This window comes from Protopterus annectens, chromosome 2.part1 (genome assembly GCF_019279795.1).
Source record: "Protopterus annectens isolate FY-2018-M chromosome 2.part1, PAN1.0, whole genome shotgun sequence".
Classification (NCBI taxonomy): Eukaryota; Metazoa; Chordata; order Ceratodontiformes; family Protopteridae; genus Protopterus; species Protopterus annectens.
The window spans coordinates 1,784,533,835-1,784,551,059 of NC_056729.1; positions in this window are offsets into that span (position 1 = coordinate 1,784,533,835).

Below are 17,225 nucleotides of genomic sequence, written 5' to 3' on the forward strand. Positions count from 1 at the left end.
CTAAAATATTTTTTCTCTGTATTTCTAAAATGTTATGTTTTGTACTTGTTCTCTGTATTTGTGAAATAACTCTGTATGTGTTACTTGGCTTTGTATATTTACAAACTGTGGAGCTTTTCTCCCTGGGCCTCCATTGAAAATGGACATGTATCCAGTTGGATTCTCCTGGTCAACAAATTTAAAATAAAATAAAGAAAAAAATAAATGTGGGGTTGTGGTTACTGAGTGCATTGGCCAGTGTGCCACATAGGTGGGCAGTATTGGGCTGATTGGTGAGGATCCAGTCTAATGTGGAGTCCCTTTTGGTGGCCTTGTCTATACATGTGGGAGGCTGGATGAGTTAGGTGTTATATAGATTGATATGGCAGTTGGGAGTGGGAGAGTGTATATCATTCCAGTCAACATTAACATCGCCTGGTATTATGGTTTCCTGTAGTACAGAGTGAGGCCCAGTGGAATATGGTTTCAATGTTTGGTAGGTTCTCGCCTGGGGGTATATAGATGAAATTAAGTTCAGGTGTTTGTGTTGACTTAAGGAGAGTTTTGCAAGTAAGGTTTCAGAATTTTTAAAGTTCGGGGTCTCTATATCTAGGAATTTAACTTTTAAGTTAGTTTTATGGAATAAGGCTATTCCACCACCTCTTTTGTGTATCCGGTCAGACCTATTGTAACCAGGTGGGGTTATGGAGTTGTCACTGATACGTGGTTTAAGACATGTTTCCACGATGACCATGATATCAGGGTTGTTTAGAGAAATGGAGGAATAAAGCTCTTCGGTTTTATTCATTATACTGTGGACGTTTAGGTTCAGTATTAGTAAATTGTTGGGGTTTTGTTTGGAAGGAAGGTAGGAATTATTGTTGTTATTGGTGGGGGTTGCAGGGCCTGGATTGGGGTGAATATCACCACCTAGTAATAGTTTGGTAGATATGGATGTAATAGTTCTGAGATAAAGTATTATTATGGATTGGAACTGGAAATTTGGTTGTTTTTTGGACAGAGTGGAAATATACTTAGGGGGATAGAGTAAATTGGAGTCTGGTATTTGGGAGTTAGGAGAATGCTTGTAAGCCTAGGGGGGGGGGTTGATACTTTTGTAGGGTAGGGTGGGTGATTTCAGGTTGCTATAGTGGGTAGTAGGGAGGTAATAACTGGTGCCGATGGTGGCTATGGTGAGACATGTGAGTAGGGAGGCTAGTGGCAGAACAGTTGTATGTTGAAAGAGAGGCATGTTGAAGTGGTAATTGGTAGAGGAGGAAGTTCTTGTGTTAGAAGAGGGGTGTGGAGTGGATACATTTTTCTAGAATTTTAGAAAGAGGTGCTAGGATGGCTATAGGTCAAAAGTTAGAAGGGTCTGTAGAGTTACCGCCTTTGTGCAGTGGAATAGTATGGAAGGCTTTCCAGATGTTAGGAACTGTGCTTTCTTGAACTGACTTATTTATTAGTATAGAGATGGAAAAGGCTGTGGAATCAGCAGCAAGCTTAAGAAAGGGGAGGTAGCTTATCAGCAGATGGGGAGCAAGGTTTAAGTTTATGAAGAAGAGTATATATCCACAGCTCTCGCCTCTGTCATCCAATATGCAGATGACTCTACCCTGATATGCTCCGCCCCCTTTCTGACACAACTACAGGCTATAACACAACGATCCTTCCTAGAAGTAGATTCTTGGCTAACCAACACTAACCTCATACTGAACCCATACAAGACCAAACTCATGCTCTTTCTCCCCACCATGACACCCCAATCCCTCAGCCACTTTTCAAATCCACTCCTCCAACAACACAATCATAAACACCAGCTCACATACCAAATTACTAGGTGTCACAATTGATAGCAAATTAAAATTCGACCTACACCTCTCATAAACCATTAAAAAAACACAATTCAAACTAGGTTCTCTTTACTGAATTAATCCTTTCCTAACTAGCCATTCTAGACTAAGCATCGCTAGGACTCATCTCTTATCTACTGTTCTCTATGCTTCTCCCATCTTTACAAACCTTAACAAAACTGACCTTACCAAACTTGAATCAGCCTACAATAAAGTAGCCAAGTTTGCCACTAGCTCCCCACATAGGTTCCACCACTGCTCTGCCCTACAACAAATAAATTGGCTAGAATTCCCACAACAACTAACCTATACCCAACTTGTCTTTACTTACCAACTAATATACCAGCCAAACAGAACCCCAGCCCTACAACAATTACTTCAACCATATGACAACATTCGGCAACTCCGATCCTCGCACAAAACACTCCTCCAAGTATTCAATAGCAACAACAAAGCTGGGGACGCCCTCTACTCCCACCACATTTATAAACTTTGGAACTCAGTCCCTCAACACATCATAAATGCTACCAGCCTACACCAATTCAAAACTCTGCACAAAGACCACCTCACTAACAGCTGGCTCTGCTCCTGCACCAAGCCAGGCTAATACCACATAAGCCCACATCAAATTTCATCTCCTAAATTTTATAGTCTCTATGTATACCCCACTCCCACTTGTTAACACCACCTATCAGGTACCTACAGTAAGAGTATAATTTGATAATTTCTTTTTTTTTTGTAAGGGTATACATATGTACACGTGTTAAAGTATATTCAAATGATCAACTAAAGACGGACTCCTGCCCTCAAAAAAAAAAAATATATATATATATATATATATATATATATATATATATATATATATATATATATATATATATATATATGACTTTACTATATTTTAATAACTTTCTCTTTTGTATATTGTACTTTCTTTATTGTCTCTAGATATTTATGTTAAATTCTATGTAAAACCGGCACTGTACCTGTCAATGTTGTTCTTGTTTTATTGGAGCTTTTCTCCCCAGGCCTCTGCTGAAAATGGGCTCACACCCAGATGGACTATCTTGGTCAACAAATGTAAAATAAATATATATATATATATATATATATATATATATATAAAATATTATATAAACAACTATACAGAAGCAGCTGTACTCAGTAGTGCAAGATGAACACTAAAAAGAAATGTCACAGGTGAAACCACAATATCTATAATCTTTATAATAAAAAGAAGAAAACTGTAGCCAAAAATAAGAAGTGCAGCAACCATCATATTAAAAATCCTGTCATTAAATTAAATAAGTAACTTAACAGTCTTATTAAAACCATCAAGGCCAAAATTGAAGGAGAAATAGCCACAAAGGCCAAATACAACTACAAGCATTTCTTCAGTTATGTCAGTAATCTCAAAAGAGCTACACAGCAGTGCACTGAACTACTTGTGAATGACACCATCAGTACCGAAGCTGAAGACATAGCAGACCTGCTGACTGATAAATTCAGCTCCAGCTTCATGCCCCAAATATCTCACAAGAAACATGAGAAAACAGTACACTCCAGCTATCACAAAAGACCAAGTGCCAGATTCAATAAAGCCTACACTGTGTACATGATATGTATTCAGTTAAATTCTTACCACATGGTTTGTACTTTCTAGTCATTTAGAAAGATTGCACTAAATGTACATGTAGTCTACACTTTGTGGTAACCTTTATGAATCCCTGTCAATATGTAAAGTTGTAAGAATATCAGGAGGAAAATGAAAATTAGGAGGAAGAAGGTGTGAGTTATGTCTGTGTTGTCTGTTCACTCAGGACATTGTACACTTTGTGTACACTTAGTGTAGGCTTTCAAGTCCTGCAACCTCTCACAAAAGCTAACAATGATGCCTCTGTAGGTTCTGACAATATCCCTGGATGTATCCTGAACAGCATGAAGCACAACTTATCTATGTCCCTAACAACACTGTTCAATGTCAGCCTCTAAAGGGGCTTCATACCAAGTGAATGGAGGGCAATAACAGTCATTCTATCGCACTAAGGAGGAACATCCCTGGACTCAGGTAAATACCAGCCCATAAGTCTAACTAGCCTTATATGTAAACCCAGGGGAAGACCTATCATGGAATTAATCAATAAGGAAACAGGAAACCTCCAAATACTGAACCCATCCACCCAGTCTAGTTTCATGAAAGAGATATCATGTTTACTTAAACTAGTGGGCTTTTTCTCAAAAGCCACCAAAGCAATAGATGAAAGCAAGACAGTACAGACCACTTACCTAGACCTGGCCAAAGCTTTTGACACAGTACCCAACTGAGGCTTTGTAGAAAAGCTTACAAAGTTAGAGATAAACTCCTACATCACACACTGGATTGTCACTTGGCTCACATATAGGACTCAGGAAGACAAGATAGTGGAAGATACCGCCACAAAAAGATCAGTCACTAGTTGAGTCCCAAAGGGCTTAGTACTGGATTTACTCCTGTTTGGCATCAACTTCCCAGAAGTCGGAGCAGATATCAAGGATCTTTGATTGGTAGTTTGTTTGCAGACCACTGCGTGCTGGAAGCAGTCATTGATTCCCCAAAAGGCTTAGTCATCTTCTAGAAGGGCTTATGCCAAGAAAATAATTGGTGCCAGAGTCGTGGACTAAACTTAATTTCCAAAAAGCATATTACTGAATCCTTTGGAAAAAAGACTACTCTGGGATACTACCAAATTGACAATACACCTCTAAAAGTTGATACAGTAAGTCAGAGGTTTGGGAACGTATGAAGAGATTGACCTAGCATTTAACCAACATATGGCTACTGTTGTGAGAAAGCCCTTCTACATTGTACAACTTACAAGCAAAAGAATAGCATCTCAGTCCAGAGATGTCATTATCCCACTAGACTCAACCCTCATCAGACCCATCACTGAGTGTAATGCCCACCTGGTAGGCACCTGTCCAGACATATACAACAATTAGAACACCTTCAGAGGTTCCTCACAGAAAGAATACAGGGACTAAACCACATATCATACATGGACTGCTTCCGGCTCAATATGATCTGCAACATAAGTAGAATGGTTTGGAATGACAGGTAATTATCCTATAATCTCCATAAGCAAACTGCTGCTCTGGAGTGACTCCCCATCCACGTAAAACAAGGCTCATCCTTGTGCCTGTTCAAATGTAACTTACATTAATGGGGTCGCCTTTCAATACTCAGAGGTATGATCCCAGAAACATGCATTCACAAATGAGATGTACAGGAATACAAATCATGGTAAGGGTAATCTGAACATCAAATGGCATACCGCAGCTAGGCTTAAAATGTCCCTTCAGTGTAGTGCGAGTCCTATTCACCAATGAACCTATAATCCATCCTAAGACCGGGGTTCAGGCACCTAGGCAGTGCGACAACCCACTGTGAAACAGCTGGATGTGGACATATGGCAGTATGGCAGTTTAGCTGCAGTGACAAATGCCTGCAGACAATTCCCTGTGGGAATAAAGGAACCCCCTGCACCCTAACCACAGCTGTGAGACACAACCCCCCTACGTGATACACTCTACACCCACCCTAGAAACCACCATGTGCAACTGCCAGTGGAACATGTGCCTGGCATAGGATGCCAAGTGGGCATCAAAGTGGTAGTGTGAAACCTGTGTGCTGTGGGCAAAGCCTTTAACACAATATGTAAAGTGATGTTTGCAGTGCTTGGTGCATACTAAACCCTGATATAATCATAACTTATAGAAATGTGACACAGGGCAGAGAAATTCCTGCACATCACTATAGTCACACTTATGTTGCAAGATGTGCTTTAGACAATGCTCCCTTACAACAATAGCCTTCCTACGTGGTGTCACAGGCACCCCCCGCAAAAGAGATTCTCGTCGGGTATCTGTCAGGTTCTGTTCTTGTTGCAGGACAGACAAAAGGTCAGATAGCTGCACAGTAGGGCGTCCCAGTAACACCTTCAGCTGACAATGCCATGCCTCTACCTGGTTATTAGTCCGCGGGAAATCCATGCCAGAGACATCACAAACATTCCAGAACCTCAGAGGATAGAATGATGGTAGTCGTTGCTGTGCAGAGCAGCAGGATGCATACTTGTGTGGTCGGCCTCACACATAATGATGATCCAGGAATACGCCAATAGGCTGTGCACAGTCAGGTAAGGTAGCCACAATGTCCAGAAATGCAGGGACAACATCTTCCACTGGTAAGAATGCCAATGCAATTAGCTTGCGTGCAGCAATTGAGAAAGCAGTGTCCGTACTATAGAGGGCCACAAGGTGGTTATGCTGGATCTGGCGCCAAATGATCTATGTGAAGTGGAAAAGGCACCCTTCAGAATACTCTTAGGGAATGCCTTACAGCTGGCTTGGATCGCTGCCTTCTCAAAATCAGTCATAATATACTGTGGAGCCAGTAAGCACTCCTGTTCTGCAGCCATACTCTTCAGTATCTCTCACATACTGTTGTATGCAGACTCTGACTTCCTTGTCATGAGACAGTACACCAGGGGGACAATCCTTGTTGAGGTGGGGGTGCCAATACAGCCATGTAATGTATACAGCTGGTGACATATATCAGCCCGTGTAGGGAAGGTGCCACCCCCAAGAATGATGTTAGATCTGCACAGATCACTTAGATTCTGTGACATTGTAAGTAGAACCAAGAAATCTGTCCCATCCATATCAGACCTTCTACAGAGGATAAAGCTGCCACTATGGAGTGGATACTGGCTGACATCAATATCCATGAGTGTTACTGGAGGTGTGGCCATGGATGCCTGTGCCCTCTGACGTACCCTGGTTATGCTACGATGCAAGGTGGCATGGCAAGGCATCTCTTGTAGTACATTTTCATCTGCGGAGCCTAGGACACTCTGCATTACCAAGCTTGGCAAATCATTGCCGGTTACTGCCCTCTGCTGCAGTTCTGCTCGCAGTGTAGCAACCTGGGCTATTGTTGCATCTGGCCCGTGCTGTCACCAGCTGTGAGGCAGTGATTTCAGCAGTTCCTCCCCCTCTTCCTGCCGAACAGTGATGGCACGACCTCTGCAGGCCTGTACTCTCTGCTCAATACATGCCCAGTACCGTTTAGGCACTTCATGCTCCAAATGGTAGAGGTATCCCTCCACTACCAGCATTGGTTTGCCCAGGTGGCTGGGCACTGTGCTGTATACAGGTGCATAGATTCCATCATGGTAACGCCACTTGTCGATGGCCTCTCAGTATCCATCATGGCAAGTGTAGCTGGGAACAGGATGTAGAGACGTCACTGGTACAAGTCACTATCAGATGTTACAATACTTGCTATTGTGTTGGACCCTGTGTTGTAGTGCTGCCTGCAACAGTTCCCTGTGCAGCTGTCTGTACTCCACCTTGCTCTGACTACCTGTTCTGCTATGGAGTCACTATATGCAGTTTACACAGCCATGGGGCTAACAAGTGTTTGCAGTGTGGTAAGCATCTACATGGCCTGCTTTAAACACAGTTTCTAAGTGTACTGAACAGGTCCCCTTTAACTCCCAGTTGTTCCTGCTGGCCAATCAGGGTGTGGGGCCTAGTCTCAGTTTCAGTGACAGAGGTTAGATAGGGAAGTTACTCAGTGTTGCACCCTTGTCTGCCTACGTGGGTCTGCATACTTCTGTACCCCAGCTCCAGTAAACACTGGATGGGTCTGACAGATCCTGCAATACACACATGCTGCTGTGGACTAGGTGTAGGGTTGACACTTCTGCCTGACAATGTTCCCCTACTACAATATGTATTTCCTGCTGTTGGCTTGGAAGTCTATGTTTCCCTAGGTTCCATGTTCCCACCTGCCATTGCACTAGGGGGCTCTAGCAGAACAGGTGCTGTTTGTTGCAGTCATGCCTTTCCATCACTATGTCTTGGACATGGAATGGAAATATTCCCAATAGTGATACTCACTGGCACATTATGTCTAAAATTCTGTGACATGCTTGGTAGCTGTTACTCCAACAGGTCTTACAGTAGCGTGTGCTTTCTGAGGGGTATAAAGTTTGAAACTCATGTATCTGTTGCACTACACTATTGGATATCCACATATGTGTGGTATTTCAGTTACATAGATTCTGCATAGCTCAGGGCTATTACTTCTATGTTATAAATGTAGACTGTATCGACAGGGACATGCTGTTTGATAATGTGCATGTATAAACACTCTGCTGCAGCTGCAGCTACTATGGATAATATTACCGGCTTTCTGGGAGTGTTTAGTGTTCAGGTTTGTGAGGATGTCTGCTGATCTACTGGTAAGTTGTTTATTATACTCATTGTATTTATTTCTGTGCTTACTGTGTATATGTGGGGCGGTTGTGATTGTATGGCTTTACTTGCGATTACTTGACTTATGTGGTTTTGGTATTCCGCGCCTGTTTAATGTTTTGGTTTGCCACCCGCGTAGCTGCTTTAGGGGTTATCGCTCTTTATCTGTTTTCCCACCAACTTGGGTTCCAACGGTGTATCTCAATTTCGGCTGCACTGCTCTACTGTCTAGCGGTGCTGCGGCCTTCTTGTTTCGGCATTGTAGCTCGCGTGCAATCGTCTCGCGATCTGCGCGCAGGAACCCCTAAGACCGACTCTGTGGCTATCACTATTATTAAACTGGCAGTTTAGCTCAGAGGGTTCAGGTGACAATCTACTGCCAAGCTTCATGTTGTAATTCTAGGTTTGATTTCCCACACTTTCCGCTTGCTACTTCTGGGTCTGTGAGCAAAACAGAGAGTGCTCCTGGTTTATCCTTGAATAGAGACACATACATCCAGTGCAGTTAAAAAAAAAAAAAAAAAAAAAAAGGAACATAGGCACTTTGAATGTGACTAATGGAAGTGAGCTAGTTTTACTTTAAAAACATCTCTAGATTTAAGTACACTAAGTGTCATCACTCTTGCAGAGCCACTTTTTTTCTTTTTTCCTATACAATTTTCATGCTGATCATTAGTGACCCCTCAGGCTCTTTCATTTTCTTATACTACCAACTGTCCAGCTGTTGTAGTGTGGTCATGATTTGGACAGCATATGGCAATTATCCTTTTTGTGTAATTTTATGCTGTAAGCACAGCTAATGCTAGTCCCATTATTGATCATGCTTACACAAAGACATGCACACTTAGACCAACACACACACACACACACACACACACACACACACACACACACACACACACATATGCACATGAATCTGCATATAGAAAACACACACACACACACACACACACGCACGCACACATGAATCTGCATATAGAAAATACACACACACAAACCTGCATACACAAAACACATACACACACACACACTCGAACCCGTATACACAAAACACTCTCACACACACACACACACACACACACACACACACACACACACACACACATGAACCTGCATACCCAAAACACACATACACACACACATGAACCTGCATACACAAAACACACACACACAGGCCTAAGTGCCCACTGGGGGCCATTCCTCTGTTGCTGCGACACTTGGCCTCCATCAGGCATCAACTATATAATACGCCAAGCAATGTCTATCATGTTAGGATACACTCATTGATTTCACTTAATGATATGCCCTTGGCCAGCTCCTGTCCCCCTGAACTAACTTCCCAAACAAGATCTATATAGTTGACGGCAATGTATCCACATTTTTTTTGTGCAGAAAGCTAACTAAATTGGTGAAGTGATTTTAACCAGATACATACCTCTATGAATGTCCACGTCATTAACAAAGGTACACATAATGCATTCAAATTTGAGTGACTTATGGCTTATACATTTAAGAATCTTAATCTTTAGATAGTGAAAATTTTTTCCAGCACAGAACGCAGTACAATAACAACTAAATCATTGATGAAGTATTACGTTTTATTTATTGATGTGTCAAAAAATATTCACAAGAATTTACAATACTTAAATGGTTAGGTTCTTTGGTATGCTTACAGCAGAAACCAGCATGATGAAAGTGTTTTTTCAGGCCGACTGTTGTGTTACTATCTCTCGACAGCAAAACTATCTTAGTCTGAAACCAGTCCTCCCTAGCATATTATGCTAGAGTGCTGAGTAAAACCTTCTGCTATGTTTCATTAAGATAAAACAGATGCCTATGATTAGTAATAATGCTGTATAAGCAGTAATGGCTAGTGACTATCTCATAATGCACCTGAGATTTTTTTATTATTATTCAAAAACATAATAGATTGTGCTTTTCATACTATCCACTTCATAAAAAAACACTTTAAAATATCACAGCATAAATTCCATGTGGCCATATATTTCATAGGTTCATAGGTTCATAGGTTCATACTAGGCTATCTGCCCTAGGGCATTTATAAGCCTAGTCAGAGTATGTTTGGCTTTCGCCACCAATTTTAAATTAATTTTGCTATGCCCTTTTTTGAGGTTAATATACTGTGCCTCTGTCTAACAGTGACACAGAAGTGATACCTGGGGTAAACCTATGATCTCCCATCCACTCATCAAGATTCCTCTTGAAGAGAGTCAATGAGGGACTCTGCCTAACCTGGACTGGGATTTTATTCCAGAGAGAAGGGAGCCTCTGGGTTATGAATCTGTCCCTCCAGCATGTCCTATTTATTTCAGTGCTGAGGTTCAAGTCTCTCGAGCGTGTAGCTCGATGGGATTTGGACTTTTTGAGGTGCAGCATGTCCCTTAATTCTGGGTTGGACATGGCGTTATACGTCAGGCACAGGTCGCCTCTGAGCAGGCGGTATGCCACTGAGTAGAGCTGGAGTTTCCTTAACCGGGCAGCATATGGCATCTGTTTGAGCCCTTTGATCCTCTTGGTGAGGTACGTTTGGGTCTTTCCAGTTGCTGCAGGTGTTTGGTAAGGTACATCCCAAAAGGGGCATTGTACTCGATTATGGGCCTGATGAGGGATGAGTAAAGAGGCACGATGACCTCCCCTAATCTAGATGTGAATCACTTCATGATTAGGTGGGCTATATAAAATGTTTTTCTAACCACTTTGGCCACGTGGTTGTCAAATGAGAGATTGCTATCAACTTGGGTCCCCAGGTCCCTAATTACTTCTTCTGTACTTAATGGATTACCACCTATGTGGTAATTTGTGGGCACTTTGTTTTTGCCAAAGGGGATGACTATACACTTTTTGGCATTCAGCTTGAGGCCATGGCTCTGGCACCAGTTGTCTGTTTCTATGAGGCCCTTTTGGAAGATGCTTGTGTCAGCTGGAGAGTCGATTATGGCGCCCAGTTTGCAGTCATCTGCGAACTTAGTCAGCCACAGTCCTTCTGTGTTGGCCTGTACCTCCGAGAAATATATACCGAACAAGAGCGGTCCCAGGACTGAACCTTCTGGGATGCCACTTGTAACTGGTTTGGAGTCTGACATGGCTCCAGCAGTTCTAACCATGTGGGTTCTGTCCTTGAGCCAGTTTGCAACCCATCTAGTGACATAGGGGTTTATATTTAAGCTGGTGAGCTTATCTATAATGCCCAAGTGGGGTATTGTATTGAAGGCTTTTGTGAGGTCCAGGTAGGCTGTGTGGACCACCTTCCCTTCGTCAATGGCCTTGGTGACTGTTTCAAAGAAGTCGACCAGGTTTAAGAGGCACGATCTGCCCTTAACAAAGCCAAACTGGGTAGGATCCAGTGTCTGTAGGTCCCCAATATCTTTATTTATGAGGTCCATGATGATCCTTTCCATAGCTTTGCAGACCAAGCTAGTCAGGCTTATGGGGCGATAGTTTCCAGGGTCTGTTGAGGCACCACCTTTGTGGAGAGGGACCACTGTTGGTGTACATATCCTGTAGTAAGGCTGAGATTGAACAGTAGTTTTATGCTTGGGTTTAGCTCTTCTTGGAGTTCATGTAGAATGCAGCCCGGGACACCATCTGGTCCCATTGATGCTGTGTTTTTTGCTTTGGAGAGGGTGGCTCTTACCTGAGCATCTGAGATGTCAGGGGGGCAGCACTCTGCTGGGATAAATATTTGCCCTTTCGGTGTGGAGGGGGGGGAGAGGTTTGCGCTGAACCGGTCAGCTAGGATGTTGGCAATGTCTGTGGGTTTGGTGTTTCTATTGACATTTTGGACTACCTCTGAGCATATCTGGGAATTACCACCCAGGTTCCTAACATAACTAAAGAAAGCCTTGTGATGATGCTTAGTGTCCTGTGCAATTTTCTCACAAAGCTGGCCTTAGACAATCTTATGAGTGCCCGTAGTTTTTTGCTAATACTGATCAGTGATGCTTTCCCTTTTTGGGATTTTGCTGTATCATTTAGTAGCTTCCTCCTTCTATTGTATAGTTTGTTTATGGCTGGGGTCCACCAGACAGGGCATCTGCCTTTGGAGGATTGGGTCTTGGTTTTATTTGGGATCGCATGATCCATGCATTCCTGAAGGTGTCCAAAGAATGCGTTTATAGAGGAATCTGTGGTCTGGTGTGTATTTTCCACAGGCCCAGGGGCTTTGAAGGTTTCCACCTCAGTTTTGAGGAGTGTGAATTTGCTTTAGAGAAGTTTTTCACTGTGGTTTTCTGGGCAGGGGGTGGGGTCGGGATGTGAATATCCAGTGAGATTAGTTTATGGTCTGATCTTACCAGTGAGGGATACACTTCTGGTCTGGAGCATAGAGTCCCCATGTTGGTGATGATCAGGTCCAGTATGTTTTCCCTTCTTGTGGGAGTGGTAACAAGTTGTTCCATAGCATTTGAGTTCATATATTCTAGAAATCTTTGGGCTAGGGTGTTGGAGCTAGAGTCATGCTCCCAGTCTATGTTTGGGTAGTTGAAGTCGCCCAATATAATGGTGTTTGGAGAGACCTTCATATTTTCCACTGTTCTCAGGAAGGCCGAGTGCGTTTCTTGGGTTTGGGAGGGTGGTCTGTAGCAGGCTATAACCTGGATGGCAGTTTTACCCATTGTTAGTTGCACATGGATAGTCTCTGATGCTTGGTGCTTTGCCACCAACCTGGAGGTGTGGGTATCTTTGATGAATATCAATACTCCCCCTCCTTTTGTGGTTCGGTCCAAGTTTTGGGGCTGAAAACCATGGTATGAGGTATAACCTGGTAGTGCTGGGGTGCTCTCAGTAGCCCTGAACCAGGTATCTGTTACTGCACAGATATCGATGTTCTCCATGCTAAGGAGAGTTTCGAGTGCATGCATCTTGAGGTTTAGACTTCTGGCATTGAGTAGCATTACTCTTAGTTTCTTATCCCTTGTGATACCTATGAAGGTGGGTGTGTCATTTGAGCCTTGCCTAACAAAGGCACTATGGGGGTAGCAAGAGCCTTTGCCAATATCCAAAAGCCCAGGGGTGACAGGTGCAAGCCGTCCCTAGCGAAGCAGGTGGTTCAACAGAAGATGAGTATGTGAGGGTGTAGTGCCTGTGATTAGTTAGCAGTGGCATATATGACTGCTCACGTGGACAAATGCCAGATAAGTCATATGCAATGTGTCCCAGGCAACGTACATGTGAACAGGACAAACAGTGACGTTCTGTCAAGTGAGACATGGACATACATATAGTAAGCTATGCAGATGTCACTAGGAGTCCACAGAAGCTCTGCAACTATGCATTGCAGGTGGGATCAGTATTCCAGGGTAATTGCAAGCAAACATGCATGCAAACAAAGCTACAGTAAGCAGGGCTGCATGTAGTCCATTGTACAACAAACAAGCTGTACCACTTCCAGTAGGTAACACTGCAAATATGCAGGCACTATGCACATCTACATGGAAATACACAGGTCAGATGGCTAGGGTCCAGTCTCAGCGCACACAAGTGTACAGACCATGTACTGTCAGGATGTACAATAACTGGATGGAAACCCATGTGCTCATACCTGCAGTGATACACATGTCAAATAACAGACACTGAGCCTTCACTCAGTGGTTCCATACTTAGTAGGATGTATGCTACCTGGCCTGCCACCACAGTATCCCTGACATGTATGGGGACTCTCCCTCCTGTGACAGTTAGTTTTGTGTGTTGGGGCTGTCTAGCATGGTATGAGATGTGAGCTTGCAGTGCTAGGGTGCTCCTGTGTGTCCTGTACCAGTTGTGTAGTACTGCACACATACCAACATCCTCAAACATCCGCATTGCAGAGTCCAGTGTGGGCAACATGCCACTTGCAGATTACATGTCCATCATTGCATATTAATACTTTCATTACCGTATCCCCTGTGCTACCTATGTATGTAGCCTTCTGTTGACATCCTTACCACCAGTATGCCAACATGTGCAGATGATACACTATGGTACTTACCATGGGTGTAGACAACAGTACATGACAATCATACCCTTACTGCATCAGGCATGCTGTGATATACCCACAATTATTTCAGCACACAGTACTGTTAACAACATGATACTATTACTACACGTCTATGTAGTCACCCTGTGCATCAGCAACATGTTAATATGTACCTGCACTGATGTTACAGATTGCAGGAGGTGGCACAGTTTCATCATATGCACAGGGTGTGAACTTGGTATGCCTGAGTCAGCCACCGATATCACCAATTGACATGTATGTGTATGTGTGTTGGTGAGGGACAGCAGTACAAGGTGGGGCAATGTTGATGCAGTGTGTGCGTGTATGCGGTAGCCCTAGGTGTTGTCAATTCGCATGTGTGTATGGATGCACACAGTTCCACCTCATGGCTGCCATATACTGGTGTTTGTGGACAGCCACTGACTGTACCTGCCAGGTCATACAGATCAGTGTCTCTGGCCACGGACACGGTACCTGTGCCTTGTAGGGGTGCTACGGACCATATCCGGTACAAACCCAGACCGGGTACTGTCATCAGAAGCAGGTGTTCATTGACTGGACACAGATCCCTGTCGGGCCGGGCCAGAGCCACGTGCACGTGGTCTCCTGGGGCAGTCTGATGACAGCACAGACCCAGCATTGCTGGGGCTGCTGCTGGCACTATGGGGGCGGCCGCGGCCCAGTTGTCATTCGCGACAACTACCAGCTGCTGCTGTTGCTGGCATACGCCCATGTCGACGCCTCAACCATCCACCATCGCCCTGGCTCATGGACATGTAGTTGTGGAACCGGTCTAATATGTCCCCACAACGTCTGTCTATGACATCGGTGAAATTACGGATGGCAGCCGCAATGTCACGCATACTGTCAGTCATGGCTGTGCGACATGCTGTCAGCTCCTAGAGACCCTGTCTGGTGTACCGTTCCATACGTGACTGTGCCTGCATGACAGCTCGAAACATAGCTGAGGTTGTAAGACCTCTGTGGGCACATCTGACAGGGGCAGTACGCCCACGGATGCTCCCACGAGAACCCCTGGACATCTGTCTGTGTGGTACCATCTCAGGGCCATGCCCATGGCTGCTGTGTGGGGAGGTATGTGACACAGATACCACATTAACCTGGTCAATGCCCACTGTATGCTGTCCATCACCTAGGGACATTGGTGACAAAGGGTGTATTGGCAGGATAACTGTGCGCATTGATGGGGTTGACAGCTGTGTACTGTCAATCGGCTGACCAATGATGGACCCTGGCATACCTTCCTGTGCCATTACACAGATGTCATCATTATCAGTACCCATGGCACCTGCTTCAGATTCCCTGCTGCATGACACCAGAGCAGCACCAGAACCTGTGGGAGGGAAACAGGAAACACAGTTTACAATGTCTACACAATATTACCAGTGATGCACACATCCACACATGCACAGGTGCACACATGCACACATGCAAACATGCACACATGCACACATGCACAGGTGCACAGGTGCACACATGCACACGTGCACACGTGCACACGTGCACATGTGCACAGGTGCACACATGCACACATGCACACATGCACACATGCACAGGTGCACACATGCACACATGCACACATGCACACGTACACATGCACACACGCACACAGTTGCACACAGTTGTACACTACTCAGTATGTGAGATATCAACACACAGACACAGACACACCTCAATGCATATACAGAGCACTACTAAGTGAGCCTAATATTACTATTACTATCAAGACTATTAAAGGTATTGTTAATACACACTCACCAGCATGGATAGGCTGCATTGCTGTTACACCGGATGGGACCTGCAGAAGTGAGGAAACTAATGTCAGTGGGCACAACTGTGCCATTGTTACTGAGTATGATACAGGTCAGTAGTACAACAGTCGCCTTTCACAGGTCAGCTGCTGATATTGAGGATATCACACTTGCACATTAAATACTATGATGACAGCTACAAACCAAGGACACACCTCACACATGCATTAACTACCAGTGTACACAACAGTCAACTATACATATGGCATATTACCTGCACGCTCATAGTCTTGCTGCTGCGTGGCTCCAGCCTCCATCATAATGCATGTCTGCTGCTGTTGTTGTTGTTGTCATACTGGAGCCACTACACTCATGAGTAGTCCCTCCAGTCTGGTGAGTGGGGGATGTGTAGCCACCCCACCACCTGTGGTGACCTGTTGCCTGTGGATATCCGACGCACGCTGATGGACATTTCTGATTAAATCACTGCAGTGATGTCGTACCTGCTCATATGTCCTATTATGCGTGCCTATGTCATTTACCAACGGACCAGGTCTTGCCACAGTGCAGCCCTCTCCTGCTGATTCTGGCTGGTGCGGGAAAAGAGTATTGCATAATCCCGCACCAGGCACTGGTGTATCTCCTCATCCTCAGCTGTGGAGTAAGCTGGATTTCGCGGGTGAGCCATGGTCCTGAAAAAGGAAATAACCTGATATCAGCAATATATGTCAGCAGAATTTGGCACACATACTACACATGCTACTCGACTGTTATGATTCGACATATCTCACATATATAGCATCTGTCCGTCTATTGGTGGATGCACATGTAAATGGCCAGGTATCAGTGCTCAGCCAGCAACTGTGCAACAGTACCTGGCACACTCCTTACGACATACTACCAAACCCCAGCAGTCAGAACACTGATTCAGGTCCAGAGCACCTCCTCACTCTGGGGGTTTGTATCTAGGTACTGTATGGGCTACATCATCAACTACTGTGAGCTAACCACAAACTAATTGCCCTGGATATACATATCCCACCTCCACCACCAGCACAAACGACTATAGTGAATAACATTGCAAATGCAAACTTTACACTTTGTAACAGTGACATGGTATGCTTTCAGCCCACTGGGCCAGTGGAAGACACAACCCACAATGCTGACCCTTCACAAATGCTTTCTACGGACATCTCCGAGAATGCATGGATCATGCAGTCCCATATATGGCCAAGACACTCTCCACAAAGGGACAGCATCCTGTCTGGTGGACCCCAGCCATAGACAGATTGTATTACAAAAGATGGAAGCTACTGCAAGACAGAG